Genomic DNA, 16,589 nt, shown 5'->3' with positions numbered 1-16,589 from the left:
TTGTTATGGTAACAGGCGCTTGTGCTTTGTAGGTCTTTGTTGCGAAAGAAGGAGAAAAAACCCAGCAGATATTGAAATTGAATTTCATTTGAATGCACAAACAAGTAGGCTAACTACTATCAGGTGGTTATTATATTAGTGTTTTAGGTGTAACATAATTGAGGAGTGTTGTTTCTCAGACATTGATGATGCGCAGATGATGAAAAGAACTTCCGTTGACATCGACTTGTTTGTATATAAGCATAGGTTTATTACAAAGAATCAGCATCAGTCAGGCTTCATGAATACCTGGGAGATCATCACAGCCGAATAGTGTCTCCCCGAATTACAGTTCTAAATGCACTTATATATGTTGGGGGTGTGTATATGTTTCTTCTTCTTTACCATAACAGGACAAGGACCCTCAGACTCTCAGACTGGGGGTCGTTAAATGCATCACTTAATAAGGAGTGAACCTCCTCTCAGTGTACATTATGCTCCTTCACATCATTGTATAAACAGAGCACATGAACATATTTACGACTCTTAAACAGGACTCTACAGAATCCTCCGCGTAAGCATTTCCATCTCAGGTCAGTTACTTCAGGAGGGCTGGAGCTTATGAACATTCAATTATTGACATGAGGTATTCAAATTAGAGGCAGTGAGACGAGAGATTCCAAGAAAGAAAAGGACTTTATTTACAGTTGCACCTTTAGTTTGTCAAGTGGTGAAGTCTGTGTTTAAACAAAGAGAAAGTGTATAATAAAGTGGGTCAGTCCTATGTTTCAACAATATTAACAAAAATGACTGTTCTCATCAACATGTGAATTAACATTAGCCTGACAAGTTAGATTAAGCTCTAAACACAGGTAAACACAAGATATCAATATATCAATAAAACACTAAATAAAGTCACACTGAGCTTAACAAATAAATGACATCATCAAACTAATTGTCCAGATCATAACTCACTTTTGTCACACTTGACACATGTCTGCTTGATTGAACTGAAACTGAACAATGGGCTCTCTGCCTATTTATAAGAGTCTTGATTGTGAGGAGATGAACTTCAGCTGTCTATAATTGAGTCCAGCCAGCACAGGTGTGCATGTTGCACCTCCCAGAACACAGAGGAATCATGGCAGACAAGATCACAACATACAGTATTCTATTATTGTTTCATCACAGCTTGAGACTGAGAAGAAGAAAATAGCCGACGTGACACAAAAACTTATTTGATTATTAGACATGTTGATCATTTACTGCAAATGCAAAGGCTTTCATCAGTGGGCCATAGGTTCAATCATCATTCAGTGATAGATAGTGACTTAAAAGACATTTATGTAAATGAAAAAGTTTGAGGTTGTTGAGGCACTTTTCGACTCTGGGGGACTTTGGGTCCTCTGTGTGCACATGCCTGTTGCTGATTATACGATATATATGAACAAATTACAGATGAGTCAGTTATTAGCTTCTTTAAACCAGAGGAGAGGGTTGAATCGAGAGAGGCATGTAGTCGCTTCTTCAGTACCATAATAGTTTAGCACAAAAAAATGTTCTTTAGTAGCAAACCATTTTGAAACTCTAACTGAGGGTAACTTCAGAAATGAGGAATAAGTGATCATGTTGCTGTTATACCATGAAGGCCAGTTGACGGGTTTACTGCTTCTGTTTTGTGCAGATAAGAAGATTTTTACAGGCTGTCCTGTAATCTCCATTAAACTTATGATGATTAAACTACTGATAAGGTTTTTCAGAGTCATCCAGGAGTAAATAGAGCCCCTCCCTTAATAAAAAAAAGTGAAACCTACTCAGCTGAATATTTGGTCCTATGTTTTCACAAATCATTAAAATCATTTCCCTTCAGAACTGCTTCAAGACACACGCAGGGACAGAGACAGCCTAAACACAGCGGAGAGCAGTCTCCTGTTTCAGTATTCAGTTATTTCAGAAGATTCAGTCACCAGCTGGGTACGAATGGTGATCTCTGGTGCAGGAGACAAACAGACTTTTGTTACTGATCCATTTAAAGTGTAATGAAGCAGCGATGGGGGATTCTATGAAGCCGCAACATGGAGGTGAAGGCAGAACATCGGGACAGGAAGCACGTCTGCATCCAGGTGAGTTTGAATTAGTCTAGTAGGAAGGAGGGGTCCCAATGTCCCCGAGACAAATATTTTTGAAACATGTTTTTTTAGGACCCTAAAGGTGCCTACTTAAGATTTTTGCTTGTTGCCCGGGTCAACTAATGTCCCATGGGGGTTTTTTGGTGGCCATTTTGAATTTATGTCCGCACGAATGGCGAAAACACCAATAAAACGCCAATTTTCATAACTCCTAAACCAGACATCATACAAAGACAAATGAACCAATTTTTCCGTGTAATTTTGGCATGGGGAATTGATTGAGAGAGTTATTATCATGATTTGAACAAGTTGGATACATTAAAACTTTAAAAATAAGAAAAAGTCAGATTAATTTACACTTAAAACCTTGCAAAATATCTGTCTACATATATACCAAACTATACCATCTATATATACCATCATCATATAGTACTATCATAATTTAAACAGAACAGAGTATGTTAGTAAATGTGTAATAATTGAGGCCCCTCCCCGATAAAAGCCATCTAGTATCGTCGGCAGTATTTCCATCCAGGCAACTGCCACATATGAATCTATCTGGTTTTCAATGTGGGTAAATAAAATAAGGTCATTGACTTCAAAGGTCCTCCTACAGAGACATAATGCATCAGGCATCAGCCTGGCATCCAGCACTACTGTTAGGAATCTGGGAGTTCTATTTGATCAGGATATGTCCTTCATCTCCCACATAAAACAAATATCAAGGACTGCCTTCTTTCATCTTCGCAACATAGCAAAAATCAGACACATCTTGTCTCAAAACGATGCAGAAAAACTAGTCCATGCATTCGTTACTTCCAGGTTGGATTATTGTAACTCATTACTATCAGGCTGCCCTAATAAGTCACTAAAATCTCTGCAGCTGGTACAAAATGCTGCAGCACGTGTGCTGACAAGAACTAGGAAGAGAGATCACATCTCTCCTGTATTAGCCTCTCTGCACTGGCTTCCTGTAAAATCTAGAATAGAATTTAAAATCCTTCTTCGTGCTTACAAAGCTCTTAATGGTCAGGCACCATCATATCTTAAAGAGCTCATAGTGCCATATTACCCCTCTAGAACATTGCGCTCCCAGGATGCAGGCCTGCTTGTGGTACCTAAAGTCTCTAAGAGTAGTGTTGGAGGTAGAGCCTTCAATTACCAGGCCCCCCTCCTCTGGAACAATCTACCAGTCAAGGTCCGGGAGGCAGACACCCTCTCTTCTTTTAAGAGTAAACTTAAAACTTTCCTCTTTGATAAAGCTTATAGTTAGGGCTGGCTCAGGCTTGGACTAGCCCATAGTTACGCTGCTATAGGTTTAGACTGCCGGGGGATCTGACACACCAAGCTTCTCTCTCTCTCTCTCTCTCTCTCTGTCCCTCTCTCTCTCTGTGTTTCTCTGTCTCTCTCTCTCTCTGTGTTTCTCTGTCTCTCTCCCTCTCTGTCCCTCTCTCTCTCTCTCTCTGACTCTCTCTCTCTCTCTCCCTCTCTCTCTGTCATATTAATGCAGCTCATTAACTGTGTATCTTCTGGTCCCCATTAACATTACTAACCACATATCTTCCTGGGAGTTCTTGTGCTCCCTTGTCTTGAAGGTTCCTGGAGATCGTTGCTGCAGACCACCTGCTGCTTCGGACCTGCCTGACTACAACAACTACTAACATCAGCCTTCCCCATAGTATCATTATTGTTGCTGCTAATGCTAATAGTAGACCTGTTGACTTCAACTGTTACAATTACGATTACCTCAGCCTTTATCATTACTCTGCTTCTCTTGCTAATTTATTTATTTATTTATTTTGCTATCTTCACCCTAGTCTACCACTATTGTTGGCATTGTATCCATCAGTATGTGTCTGTTGTTGTTCATGTAACAAGGACATATGTTGTTGTTGTAACAAGGACATATATTGTTGTTGCTCTCTTTGCCTGTCTCTATCCTGCATCTCCTTCTATCCCATTTTCGGCCCATCCAGTCGAGGCAGATGGCTGTTCAACATGAGTCTGGTTCTGCTCGAGGTTTCTGCCTGTTAAAAGGAAGTTTTTCTGCCAATGTGCCGAATATTGCTAAGTGCTACTCATGGTGATTCATGTTGGGCCTCTCTTTAAATAACTTAACAAAGAGTCGGTCTAGACCTGCTCTTTCTGTAAAGTGTCTCGAGATAACTCTGGTTATGATTTGGCGCTATACAAATAAAATTTGATTGATTGATTGATTGATAGTGATCATTATTGATTTACTACTGCTACTACTATTAAAACTATTACAACAACTACTGCAGCTGGTATTACGACTACTACCACTGTGGCTCCTACTACTATTTATGATAAAGGGCCTTATGACATTTTTTATGATATACTGTTATCACAATGTGAAGTTGCTGCTGCCTCTTAACCAGGACCAAGGGCATTTCCATCCACATGGGATTCTCTTTATAAATGACATAAAATGTGTATCTCTTAATCTCTTTTTTATTACATGAAAAATATATAACATGTCTAATTCCAACTATATTTTTCAATCAAACCTGTATTGCATTAGATTCTGTTATGTGTCAACAAATCATCCTGCCTCAACAGAAACTGCTGGAATGGACACAGCTGTGGACATGGTAGATCTCCACCAATATTTTATTGAAGGGGAGGGAGTTGGAAACCGGTGTAAGTTTCCCCAGTTTCAGGGAACTCTTGCCTGATGCGGGTGACCACCCTGGCCCAGGTATCCCAAGCACCACTGCACAAAGTTTCGGTATGCCAGGTGTCTTAGCAACTGTGAAATTGTCTAAATACTATTCCCTGTATAAAGTGACTTAGATTTCCTAAAACTGGCCTATTGAGCTCTGGTTCCTGCATCTCCTCATAGAGCTGCATGTATGTCCCATACACAGCCTGCAGCACATAGGGGTTGAGGGCAACTGGTTCGAAACCTGGGTGAGCAGTTACACAGGCTGCACCCCCAATCTGGTCACACCTATGCATCACCTGTATAAAATGAAAGACATCGTTTTGTGATGGTGTCTTGCATGGATGAATGTGTTATAACCACACAAGTACATGTGTGTAAATTACTTGCCTCTTGTATTCAATACACAACTAATAATATAAGATAATAATGCAATGTGATCTACCTGTGTCCATAGACTTTGCAGTAGTGTCAGGTCGCAGTATTAGGTCAAAAATATTTAGCTTTTTTATGGCTCTTGGTGAGCTGTTACCTTTGCCACCTCCTTGCAGCAGATATTTTCTCAACGAGGGAGCTTAGTGCAGTGACCAAAAGAGCACCTGTTGTAAATAGAAAAGAAATCTAAGTGGCTTGCCATGAAATATGCCTATTGTTAAGTGCATAAACGGGGCCATTTGTTTAAAAATGTTAAAGCCATAACTTTCAAATCCTCTGGGGGGAACCATTCAGAAATGTCAACCATCCACCTGCTGCCTGTGCTTGCGGCTCAAACTGATACAGCTCTGGATCGCTGTGGTCGTGGCCTACAGGACACACTGGAGGAACGTGAATTAAACACAAGTAACTTGGGCCCTAATGAAAAGGATATCCAGGGGCAGGGGCAGCAGCCTTCAAAGGCTGAAGAATTCAAACGAAATTCAAACGAAATGGCGGACTTTTACGCGGCCAAGGAATACACTTTAAAATGTAAAAGTTTTTGGTTTCAACTCAATCGAATAGCTAGTGTTACACGTTTATGAAAACAAAAGGGCTCTTGAAACAAATTATCTTTGAAATTATATGTTAACTTACTCGACGTTAGTTATGCAAGCTGGTTAGCCCACAAGCTACCTGTTGCTAGACAGTGACACAAGGGTAGACCAGACCGTCTCATTTCAGTTTGGCTTTAACGTCTTACCATTTACCATTCTACGAAGGCTATGAATGATAAATGGTAATGGTAAATGGACCGTACTTAAATAGCCCTTTTCCAGTCTTTGCAACCACTCATAGCTGTTTTTACACTACATATCACATTCACCCACTTACACACTGATGGCAGAGGCTGCTACGTGAAGTGCCCAACTGTTAATCAGATCTCACTTTCATACCCGTTGGCTATGCCACCTGGAGCAATTTGATTGACTGGCTCTACCACTGAGCCACAACAGAATGGAGCTTCCTCTGTGGACCGCCTCCTTCGATGGCTGCAGTCCCTGGATTGGGACACAGCTACTGTCTTTAAATGAGAGGGTGTCAGACTTTACTCTTTTAAAAATCTTTTCATAGTCTTCTAGTTTATGGTAGCCACAAGTAATCTACCTGTAGCCGCTGCAGTAAAGACATGTTGCGGAAATGACTTTTTTGCTAATAATGCAGAAAAATGTCATTCCAACCAGACGACACTACAGCCTCTCCACAGAACTCATCATGCCTTGCCGATATCTTTAAATGGATGAAAGAACGCCACCTTCAGCTCAACCTATCCGAGACTGAGCTCCTTGTCATCCCAGCCAGTCCCTCTATGCAACCACAGATCAATATCCAGCTTGGACAAGTTGAACTCATACCCACTAAGTCTGCCCGGGACCTGAGCGTCATGATGACGTCCAGCTAACCTTTAAGGTTCATGTGGCCTGGATTGCTCGGTCATCAGACCCTACCTGTCAGAGCATGCAACACATCTGCTGGTACAGGCTCTCTTGATATCACGCATGGACTACTGCAACTCCCTACTGGCAGGCCTCCTGCATGCACATTCAAACCTCTGCAGATGATCCAGAACGCAGCAGCACGACTGGATCAAATTCAAACCCTGTTGCTCTCTTACAAAAGGGCAACAAAAACGGCTCCTGCCTTTCTGAACGCCCTCATCCAGGTCTACACTCGGTCCCGCCCACTACGCTCTGCCAATGAAAGGCGCCTGGTCCTCCCATCACAACAGGGCCCTAAGACTCTAACCAGACTCTTCTCCTCAGTCGTCCCCAGGTGGTGGAACGAGCTACCAAACTCCATTTGGTCCACAGAGTCCCTATTACCTTTAAGAAGCTAAAGACACAGCTCTTTATGACCTCTGACCTTAATGATATTGATGCTATTGATGATGATGACGTTGAGGATGTAATTTATGCTGACTAGGATTTTCATGATGATGATGACGATGACTACATTGACCTTGTTGATGATGATCAATAATAATAATTTTTTTTTTAAAAACGCTCTGTGCACTGCCGGCACCGCTGTCCAATCGCACTTGAAGCTGTTTGTCGGCTCTTATTGACTTTGTGCCCTCCTGTCCTGATCGTAACTTGTGTGGTGTTAACTCTCAAATGTATGTCGCTTTGGACAAAAGCGTCTGCTAAATGAAATTGTAACATTGTAAATGGTAGCTAACAAGATCTGCTACGTTAGCTTTGACTCTTGACTCTTAACATCATATATACATGAATTCAACAGTAATTTAGATCAAATTTAGATAAAAAACAAACAAACATATAAATCAGTAAACAAAAAAGAAATTTTAAAGTGGTGTACATTTATATAAAACAATTCAATCTGAAATAATGTCATATTTTAATTGAATAAGCTCATTTTATATACCTCAACATTGAGACCACAGTTGTGGGACATGAACAAAAGTGGTGTTTGGACCCATAAAATGCTTTGTGTATATTTTTTTAAATAACACTATTTAGTAATTATTTTTAATGTGAAGATTAATGATAACACTGTGTATGTACTATTTAGCATCTTATGACAAATTTGAACATAATTACAAGATTTCACTCCTTGTTTGGTGGGCTATACATGTATGTGTCTATACAATACAGTATATATTTATGTGTGTGTGTGTGTGTGTGTGTGTGTGTGTGTGTGTGTATATTGTGTGTGTATATACTGTATATAGCCTAAATAAGCAAGTGGTCATTGTTCCTTCTAGTTGGACAATAAAATGGGGTACCCATGCAGGGTTTTAAATGTAAATTAATTTGACTCCACAGCTGGGTACAATCTGTACAGTATGTAGACCATGTGTGCCTTCATAGACAGGTGGACCTGTGGTTGTGTTTCCTCCTTTATAGTTAGCATGCAGCTGACAGAGTTCTAATAATCACAAGGTGAACACATCACACCTTTATTAGCATCTTTGTGTTAGCTTCCTGTTTCTTTTTCATTCTACTAAACCGTCTCTCTCTCTTTATTAACTCTTTATTCTCCTAGCTTCACATCGACGAAGAAGAAGAAGCATTAACCAGATATTTAATTTTGATGGAGAGCAAAATGGGTAACTTCCTTTTTAAGTTCTAACTGCTTTTTAGATGTCTGTATCCTGAGTAGCCTGTATCATGGCCTTTTTGTACCTCACTGAGAGTTTATTAAGATTTTATTCAATATCATTTTAAATTTCAGTCTTTTAAGTCATGTGAGTGTGTTGGTGTGTTTGTGGTCTCCCACATTGTTCCTTTGTGGCAGTCATTAAAAAACAGCTCAGTGAATGTGTTGTTATTTATCATTTAGCTTTGACAGATCGCTTCACAGAGATTAACCTTCAAAGTGTGTTTCTGTGTGACAGAGAGAAACTACAGGAGGCCTTGTGCAGCTACACCACAGAAACACTTGACTGCATCCACACAGTGAGAGGACTGTGTGGATGGATTCAAGAAAGGAAGGTAGAATTAAACAAAATAAAGGACATAAAAAACAGGGCTGACAAACTTAATAATGTAACAGTAATGAACAGAACTAGAAGGCAGGCAGTGCTGAGGGAAGAGCTGGCCCTTGTGCTGGAGGGGACACGGAAAGGCCTGGAGAAGCTCGGCTGCTTTCTGGATGCAGTGAAGAAGCTGGCGGTCACCTCACCTTGTGTGTTCATGCAGGAGAAGCAGGTGGTGATTCACCTGCCAGCAGGGGTCAACCTGGAGCTCGTTCAGGAGGTGATCCAAGCTGCTCGGCTGATCTGCCCCATCCTCTTCACTTACGAACAAGAAGCAGGTGACTCCTTCCTCCCCAAACTTCAGAACCTTGAAGTGATTTCACAACAGTTGGATGAGTACATTCAGACTGTCCAGATGATCTATGACATTTTAGAGATCAGGTATGTAGCTCTTATTATTATGTTATTGGCACATAATGGTGTTAAACTATTTAAATAAATCTGGAATAATAAATAATGAATCACAGAAACATTAAAGGAAAATGTTTACATATGAAAAATAAGATATTGTTCTGTCTTTAGTCACCTGTCCCAGAGGATGTCCACAGAAACTGCAGTGGCTCTCGGTGAGGATTTGTCTGAAGACGACATACGAAGGATGCTCAGTCACATTAAGCAGCTTGATGAAATCAGGTCAGTATTTCATATGAATGTTTAGTTTGGCCTGATATGATCTATTATACACTCACTGGCCTCTTTATTAGGCTCAGCATTATACGACAATATCAACACAACAACAGTAGCAATAGATCCATACCACAGCTCTGCCATGATGCTACTTTCCAGTCTCTATATGGGTTACGTGCAATACATGTTTGTGGTCTTTCATGGGAATTTCACGGGCATGTTCTCTTATGGATTGTGTTGGTTTCTATTGTCTTTAATTTACTGATCCTACTGAATTGGGAGCAAGGTACGTGCAGCATTGGAGTCCCAGACAAATTTCCTCAAGGGGACAATAAAGTGTATCGTACTCTACAGCATTATATTACAAAGGACACGTCCAGTTTATTTTAGTGGTAACACTGCATGACAACATAATTATTGTTTGTTCAGCCTACGAAGAGGACACTTTGAATATTAAAGAGGTGTTTGTAAACACACATGAGAATAAATTGCAGAGCCAGATCTCTGAGACATCTCCAGACGGAGCTTTCACCTTCTGTAGAGTCACATTTTTATCTGTCAAATTTAAACATGTTCAATATGAACATAACATCCAGCCTGCCATTTGTTGACCCTGGTGTTGAAAAATATTAAAATAAATATTCAGTGTTTCCTGGTTATTATGTGTATTGTAATATATTACATTACATTATATATGTGATATTAAGAGCATAAAGTTCATAAAACATTGAGCTAAAGAGGCTAAAAGACATCAAAGAGTTCATAAATAGTTTTGTTTTCTCTCTTTCAGGAAGGATCAGCTCTTCTGGACGGTGTTCTTGTTCCAGGAAGGAACAGAATCTGAATACATCAGAGAGTTTGAGGAGCGAAAGCCCAAATGCTGCAGTCTTTAAAAGAGCTGGGCAGCTCTGTGGGGGCAGTTGAAGGTTTGCTCTTTATTGCTGGTTTGGTATTAATTCCATTTACAGCTGGAGGATCTCTAGCTCTGACTGCTGCAGGGGTAGTGATGGGAGGAACCAGCGTAGTCAGCGCTGCTGTCACCACAGCAACAGAGATCGGAGTAAACACAACACAACAACAAAAAGCCAAGGAAATCCTCGAGAACTTCAAGGAGGATTTGCAAAGTATCCAGGCTTGTCTGGATGAGGTCATTACTCAACAAGTCATCAAATTAGAAGCACGTCCGATAGATATGGCTGCGAGAGTACAGAGGGTGCTTCATAAAACTGGTACTATTGGCGCTACGGGTATGGGTAAGGTAACAGCCAAAGGGGCCTTGGCCCTCTCAAAGTCCGCCAGGGCCGGTCTCTTTGGGCTCAATGCTCTCTTTGTCGGCCTGGATATCTTCATCTACCAAGACAGCACCAGTCTGGCCAAAGGCAGCGAGACTGAATTCTCAAAGTCCATCAGAGCCATAGCTGCAGGGGCTGCTGCTGCGGTGGATTTATGGCAGAAGATCTATAATTCCCTTAAATCAAAAGAAAGCAGAGATTTGCTGGAGGAGCCATTTTATCCACAGAAGTAAAGATTTCAGAATAAATGAATTAAAAAACAACAACCGATAAGGCCATAATGGCACATGAATTTAATATGCATTTCATTAAATCAGTAGAATTAACTGAAAATTTTGGCTGTCCAACCATAACTAATAATACAGTAACTACAGAATCATCCTATTAAATTTGTATAAAAGAGGTCACTGAAGCACAAATTACAAAAATAATTAAGAAAGTATCAAATTCTAAGGCAAAAGATTTTGGATTGTTGGAAAAAATTTTGAAGCTTTATAATCAAATGTATTAGAGTTGAAGTTATATAATCAAAAGTTTTGTAATGATATGTTTTAGTTGAAACTTTATAATCAAATGTTTTAGAGTTGAAGTTATAGACCCATAAGATTTATATATTAAATGTTTTAATGCCTTAAAGTTCAAGTTTTTATAGTTATAATGCCTTAAAGTTAACTTTCCTATAGTCTAATGCCTTAAAGTTAAAGGTTTTATAGTTAAAATGTCTTAAAGTTAACTTGTCTATAGTCTAAGGCCTTAAAGTTCAAGTTTTACAGTCAAATGTCTTAAAGTTAAAGTTTTACAGTCAAATGTTTTATAGTTAAGGTTTTACAGTCAAATGTTTTATAGTTAAGGTTTTATATTCTAATGTTTTATAATAAGTTTTTATAATCTAAAGTGTTAAAATTCTAAAAATAGAATCCTAAGCTGAGAAACTCGCTGGGCTCAGTATGAGGCTGACCCGTGGGCAGTCTCATCCGGATGGACTCAGGTTTATTTCGTTGTATTTGTATGGGAATAAACTCTTTTTGCATCAGATTCTGCCAGTCTCTAGTATTTGCTTGTCTGAATTTTTGAAGACTTTGATTATATTTTTAAAAGTTTTTTAACCAAGTTTTATAACCTATTTTTAAGAGTTTTTCAACCCAGTTTATTACCTAGTTTAAAGAGTTTTTCAACCATGTTTTATTTTCTATTGGAGATTGAAATTATGTTGCAGATAAGAGAGTTTGTGAAACTTTTGCCACAACAGGATGCTCTTTTCTTTAAAAACAATTGGTTTGAGTCATATGTTGAGAACAGAGAGCAGTGTGTGAATGTGGACCAAGATAAACCATCCCTTACCATCCCTAGAATGGGTATTCCCCAAGGTTCAATTCTTGGCCCTATTCTTTTTAGTCTATTTATAAATGACTTGCCTTTAACTTGCCCTGAGGCCGGTTTCCAGCTTTATGCAGATGATGTGGTCATATACGCTCCTGCTAAGTCACTTAGCAAGGCAGCTGAGGTCCTAACTGCACACTTGAATAAGGTCCATCAGTGGCTGGAACAAAATTATCTGCTTTTGAGCCTGAATAAAAACTCTTTCTCTATTAGAAAACAGTGCTCACCTGAAAAAGTGAATATCAAGATAAAGAATGAAGAAATAGAGGAGGTTAATGATGTTAAGTTCTGAGGAATAATTTTAGATCCACAGCTTAAATTTGATAAACATGTTAAGAAAATATCAAAAACAGAGAAAAACAACCTAAATGACTATATACCTCCTCAGGCAGCCAGTTTATTCATGCATTCTATGATATTTGTCTCATTTTTGTTATTGTATGACAGTATGGGCTCAAGCGTCACTCAGTACAACCAGAAACCTGTCATCTTTATACAACCAGGCCCTGAAAGTATGGGCAAAGAACCCACCTGGTGGCATTATTATCATATATTTAAAAAATGGCCATTAAATTTGAGAGCTTCATGCAATAATGTTTTCTCAAATTAGTTTTGAAATATATAAACAATCTCGCCCCTGAACCTCTGACCAGATATATCCAAAGACAGGACAGTAAGAGAGTAACCAGGAGCATAAATTAGGGTAACTGTAAAATACAACATTGCAGATCTAAAAATGAACAATCAGCCGGCTCCATTCAGGGCTGTCAACTCTGGAACACATTCCCAACTGACATCAAATTAATCCCTGATTTAAAATCTTTCACAACAAAGGTTAAAAGCTGGCTCAAAGCAAACCAGAGCTGTTTTCAATTTTAGCTTATTGTATTTTCAATTACTTATTTGCACTTGCACTTCCGGTTTCTGTAAGCATTGCCAGAAACAGTAATCTTAATCTTAGTAATAAAGTAAACTTTTCAACGTGTCTTGACTTGTCATGAAAAGCACACATCACTCCAGCCCAGACCCAGTTAGGTTACACTGAATGATATCACTGAGGCTCTAACTGTCTTTCTCAAAGAAACCACTGATCTAATGAGACTGAATTAGTCTAAACAACTGAACACTGACTGACTGCGCTACTTTCATGAAAACATGTTCAGTCTGTGGGTTCTTCGTGGAGTAATGTGGTTCAGGGGCGCCCGCTACACCAACTGGCACCCCTCAAGTGCCATTTTTTTTGCTTGAGCCTCTACCCCCGAAAATGCACGGCCCTGACCAGCACTGAATAAAAACAAATGTTTGAAAAATTGGTGTTAGGCCTTTTGCCTTGTGATTTTTAGTGAGTAGATACCATTAAGGTGATTTTACTTATTTTCTGCCTGTGCACATTAAGTCATTCAGACATGGAGGTTTGAGGTTGAATGAAATTAAAATGAGACTTTTGATCAGGGCAACCTTTCAAATCATCTCCTGTAAGACAGTTGAACACTGTCACATTTATTTTACACAGTGGATCCTCCTCTTATCCAGTCTTGTGACCACTCAAAGAGCTTTTACACTACACGTCACATTCACACACTGTTGGCTATGTCACCAGGAGCAATTTGGGGTTCAGTCTTGCCTGTGTTGCCCACAATAACCCTTGGCTGCAGCACACTGAATGGGGTAGGGTCAGATGTGGGCAGAGCTGGACATCAGATGGACTACAGCACCATCTGCTGCATGAGCGCAAGAAGTAGAAATATGAACTTGTATTTCCATGTATAAAATAGAAAAATATATTATTAACTTTACAGCTCGTTATTGTTTGGTCATTTAGTTCATTTTTTTATTAATTCATTATTAATTAATGAGGACACTGTATTGAAGTCTGCACATGCTGCTCAGAGTATTCCAGTCAGCAGCAGCAGTTACTTTTATCCATCCTCCTATTTATCCTAAACCAATTTCCCATGAGAACATATAAGATCAATTAGCTTAAGTCTGTTAATGTATTAGTTTGTATTCTTTAATCTGGAGGGGTTTCATTCAATTTACACTGCTTCAGCTTATTCTTATCAAGAGACTTCATATCTGCCTAACAGAACTTTCAATGAGATATCATATAGAAGCGTCAGAAGTACAAAATAAATCTACCAAAATAAATCTACTCCATTTGAACAAAAGGAGGTGCTGAAAATGTCAGATTCAGAGGCTACAGATCACAGATCAGATCACATACCTCATGCTCCGCTTTAGAGCTCACATTCTTCTGCCACCGTCATCTCTGCCAATGGGTCCTCATTTAGGAAGACAGCAGAGAAAAAGAACCATTGCATCATAAAGTATGCATTCTTGTACCATGCCACATCTTCTCCTGACTGATGAAAAGAGGTGGAGGAGACAAACTGTATGGTGCTTCAGCACATCCTTGGAGATTTTAAGTCGTTAATGAAATTTACTTACCCATTCTAAGTTGCTGCTGAGTGCCATTTCCTCTGTCACTGTCTTTAGAATCACAATCAGCTAGCTATGTACACATAGAAGAAATTTGACGGTGGTTTAACTTTGCTTTCTATATACACTTAAACATTAAACTAATATGTACAAGCCTACATTAAACATAACATTTTGCCTGGACAATCCTGAAATATAAAAAGTAGGCAATGGCCCATGACCTCCATGTTTAGGGATGTTTAACATTTATACATTTTAGCAATCATTTTTCTTTAGAAAGTAAAATATGGATGCTTAGATTGCCCCAAGATGTGTAAAAACATTTTTTAATAAGAGCGTACCAAAATCTATCCATAACTTACCCTGGACCACAGTCCTCTCTCTGTCGGTGTCTTTTATTCGATCCGTTTCCTTCGATCTGTCAATCGCAACAAGATATTGTTAACCAACAGAACTGGAGGATTGGTTCATTTCAGTTTTGACTGAATAAGATAAAAAAAACAAACAACAACAATAGAATTTAATCCATTAATCAGGATGGTGTCAAATGAATGGATCCTTACCTTACCTCTCATTAGAACCTTAAATTCTAATGAACCCTAAAGAACAGCACAAGACGACCTTCCGTCTTTCCTTTTCATGGTTAAAAGTTCTTTGGTACTGTAAATGTCAAAACTTTAAAGCCGACAAGTGAACAGCGGCAAGTATTTTAATATCCAACGTTTTTTTTTTCCTCCTTCTTCCGCGGCGAGGACCCACTCAGCACGAGCGCAAGTGTTACCGTGACAACAGGAAGCCAGCAGAGGCCGCTGTAGCATCGCCTATTAAGATTTACCCATTCTGCTGAGGTTTTCGTGGCTAAAAATAACGAAACCAATGATAAAGGCATTAAACGCAACTTACAGTCTTCAAAGGTGAGTTTGTTTGATTAAAACAATAGTTCCTTTAGGCCTACTATTTATCATAATTTACAACATTTCAAGATAAGCACAGGTGTAAGTGTTAACACTAGACAGGGAAAGAAGTTCTCACCTGCTAAATGACGAGTAAATGTTGGCGATTTTAGCCAAAAGTTACAAGTGAACTGCCACAAATAACATGTTGATTTCCTTACACAATATGACTCTTAAAAAAAATGTGTATAAACTACTCTAAAAAATGAACGGAAGGCATTTCACTTGGTCTATGATAAAGTTAAATTTAACTAGATGTTTTCTGTATGTGAACTACCACAGAAACAGGTGAGTAAAAACTAATCAGAACCTGAAACGCTCTACAGCGGTCTTAGCGAGCCAAACATTAATGCAACACCCTTTCATGGCCTTTCAAGCAAAAGTTAAACAATATTATAACTCACATCTATGCTTTCCGTGCTACGACTTATAGTGATGTATAAAAAAGGCAATAGGTAGAATTGACAAAATTACCAAAAAATAAACTGGAGCAAAATCAGTGTACAATATGACATTGAGGAACAATGTTGTTGTTTTTCCAGAAACACAAATGTTTATTTTTAATGACATTAAATGCAAGCCAGTAGGCTGATATTTTTCTTTAAGAAATTTCAGTCAACCATATCACCTGAACACTGTCATGAGAAAGAAATTATTTTTTTCTTACTCTATTCTTTTCTAGAGCTTTGAAGCAACATCAATTCAACAGTCAAACATACAAAAATATCAGCATGCATAACAGCCCATTTGTGTCAGGAAACAGTCCAGAGGGCATAATGGGGAATGCAAATAAGCTGTGGCAAAGTCCAGAGTGTTGCAGAGTGCAAAAAAAACAGATAAATTATAATAAATGTAACTTCTGATAAGGTATTTCTGAGGAGTCCAGGGGTAAATAGTCCTGTCCTTAATAAAATAAAAAAGTGAAACCTATTCTGCTGAATATTTGGTCCGATTTTTGGAGTTAAGATTAGATAATCCTTTATTGATCCCCAGGGGGGTAATTTGGGTGTTACGGCAGTAAGATAAAATAGCAAGTCAGTAAATACAGAATAAAAAGAATAGATAGATTAATAAAAAAATATGAGGGATACATATAAAAAGACAAGGTATATACAACTGTTATACAGGTAGGAG

The 16,589-nt window shown here is 38.8% G+C and overlaps 1 protein-coding gene and 1 pseudogene across 1 annotated transcript in view; one reads left to right on the top strand and one right to left on the bottom strand.

Annotated features, from left to right (window-relative positions):
* Positions 1-16,589, bottom strand: part of LOC138607223 (uncharacterized) — a 36,998-nt gene that overhangs the window by 2,520 nt on the left and 17,889 nt on the right. The gene's annotated exons all lie outside the window — the stretch shown is intronic.
* LOC138607183 (apolipoprotein L3-like) lies at positions 8,784-10,916 on the top strand (annotated as a pseudogene).

The sequence above is a fragment of the Semicossyphus pulcher genome, unplaced genomic scaffold, assembly GCF_022749685.1.
Source record: "Semicossyphus pulcher isolate SPU_LCO1_2020_fin unplaced genomic scaffold, fSemPul1.0.p SCAF_4, whole genome shotgun sequence".
Lineage (NCBI taxonomy): Eukaryota > Metazoa > Chordata > Actinopteri > Labriformes > Labridae > Semicossyphus > Semicossyphus pulcher.
Note: the sequence above shows the minus strand (reverse complement) of the source record. Positions and strands in the feature narration are given on the sequence as shown.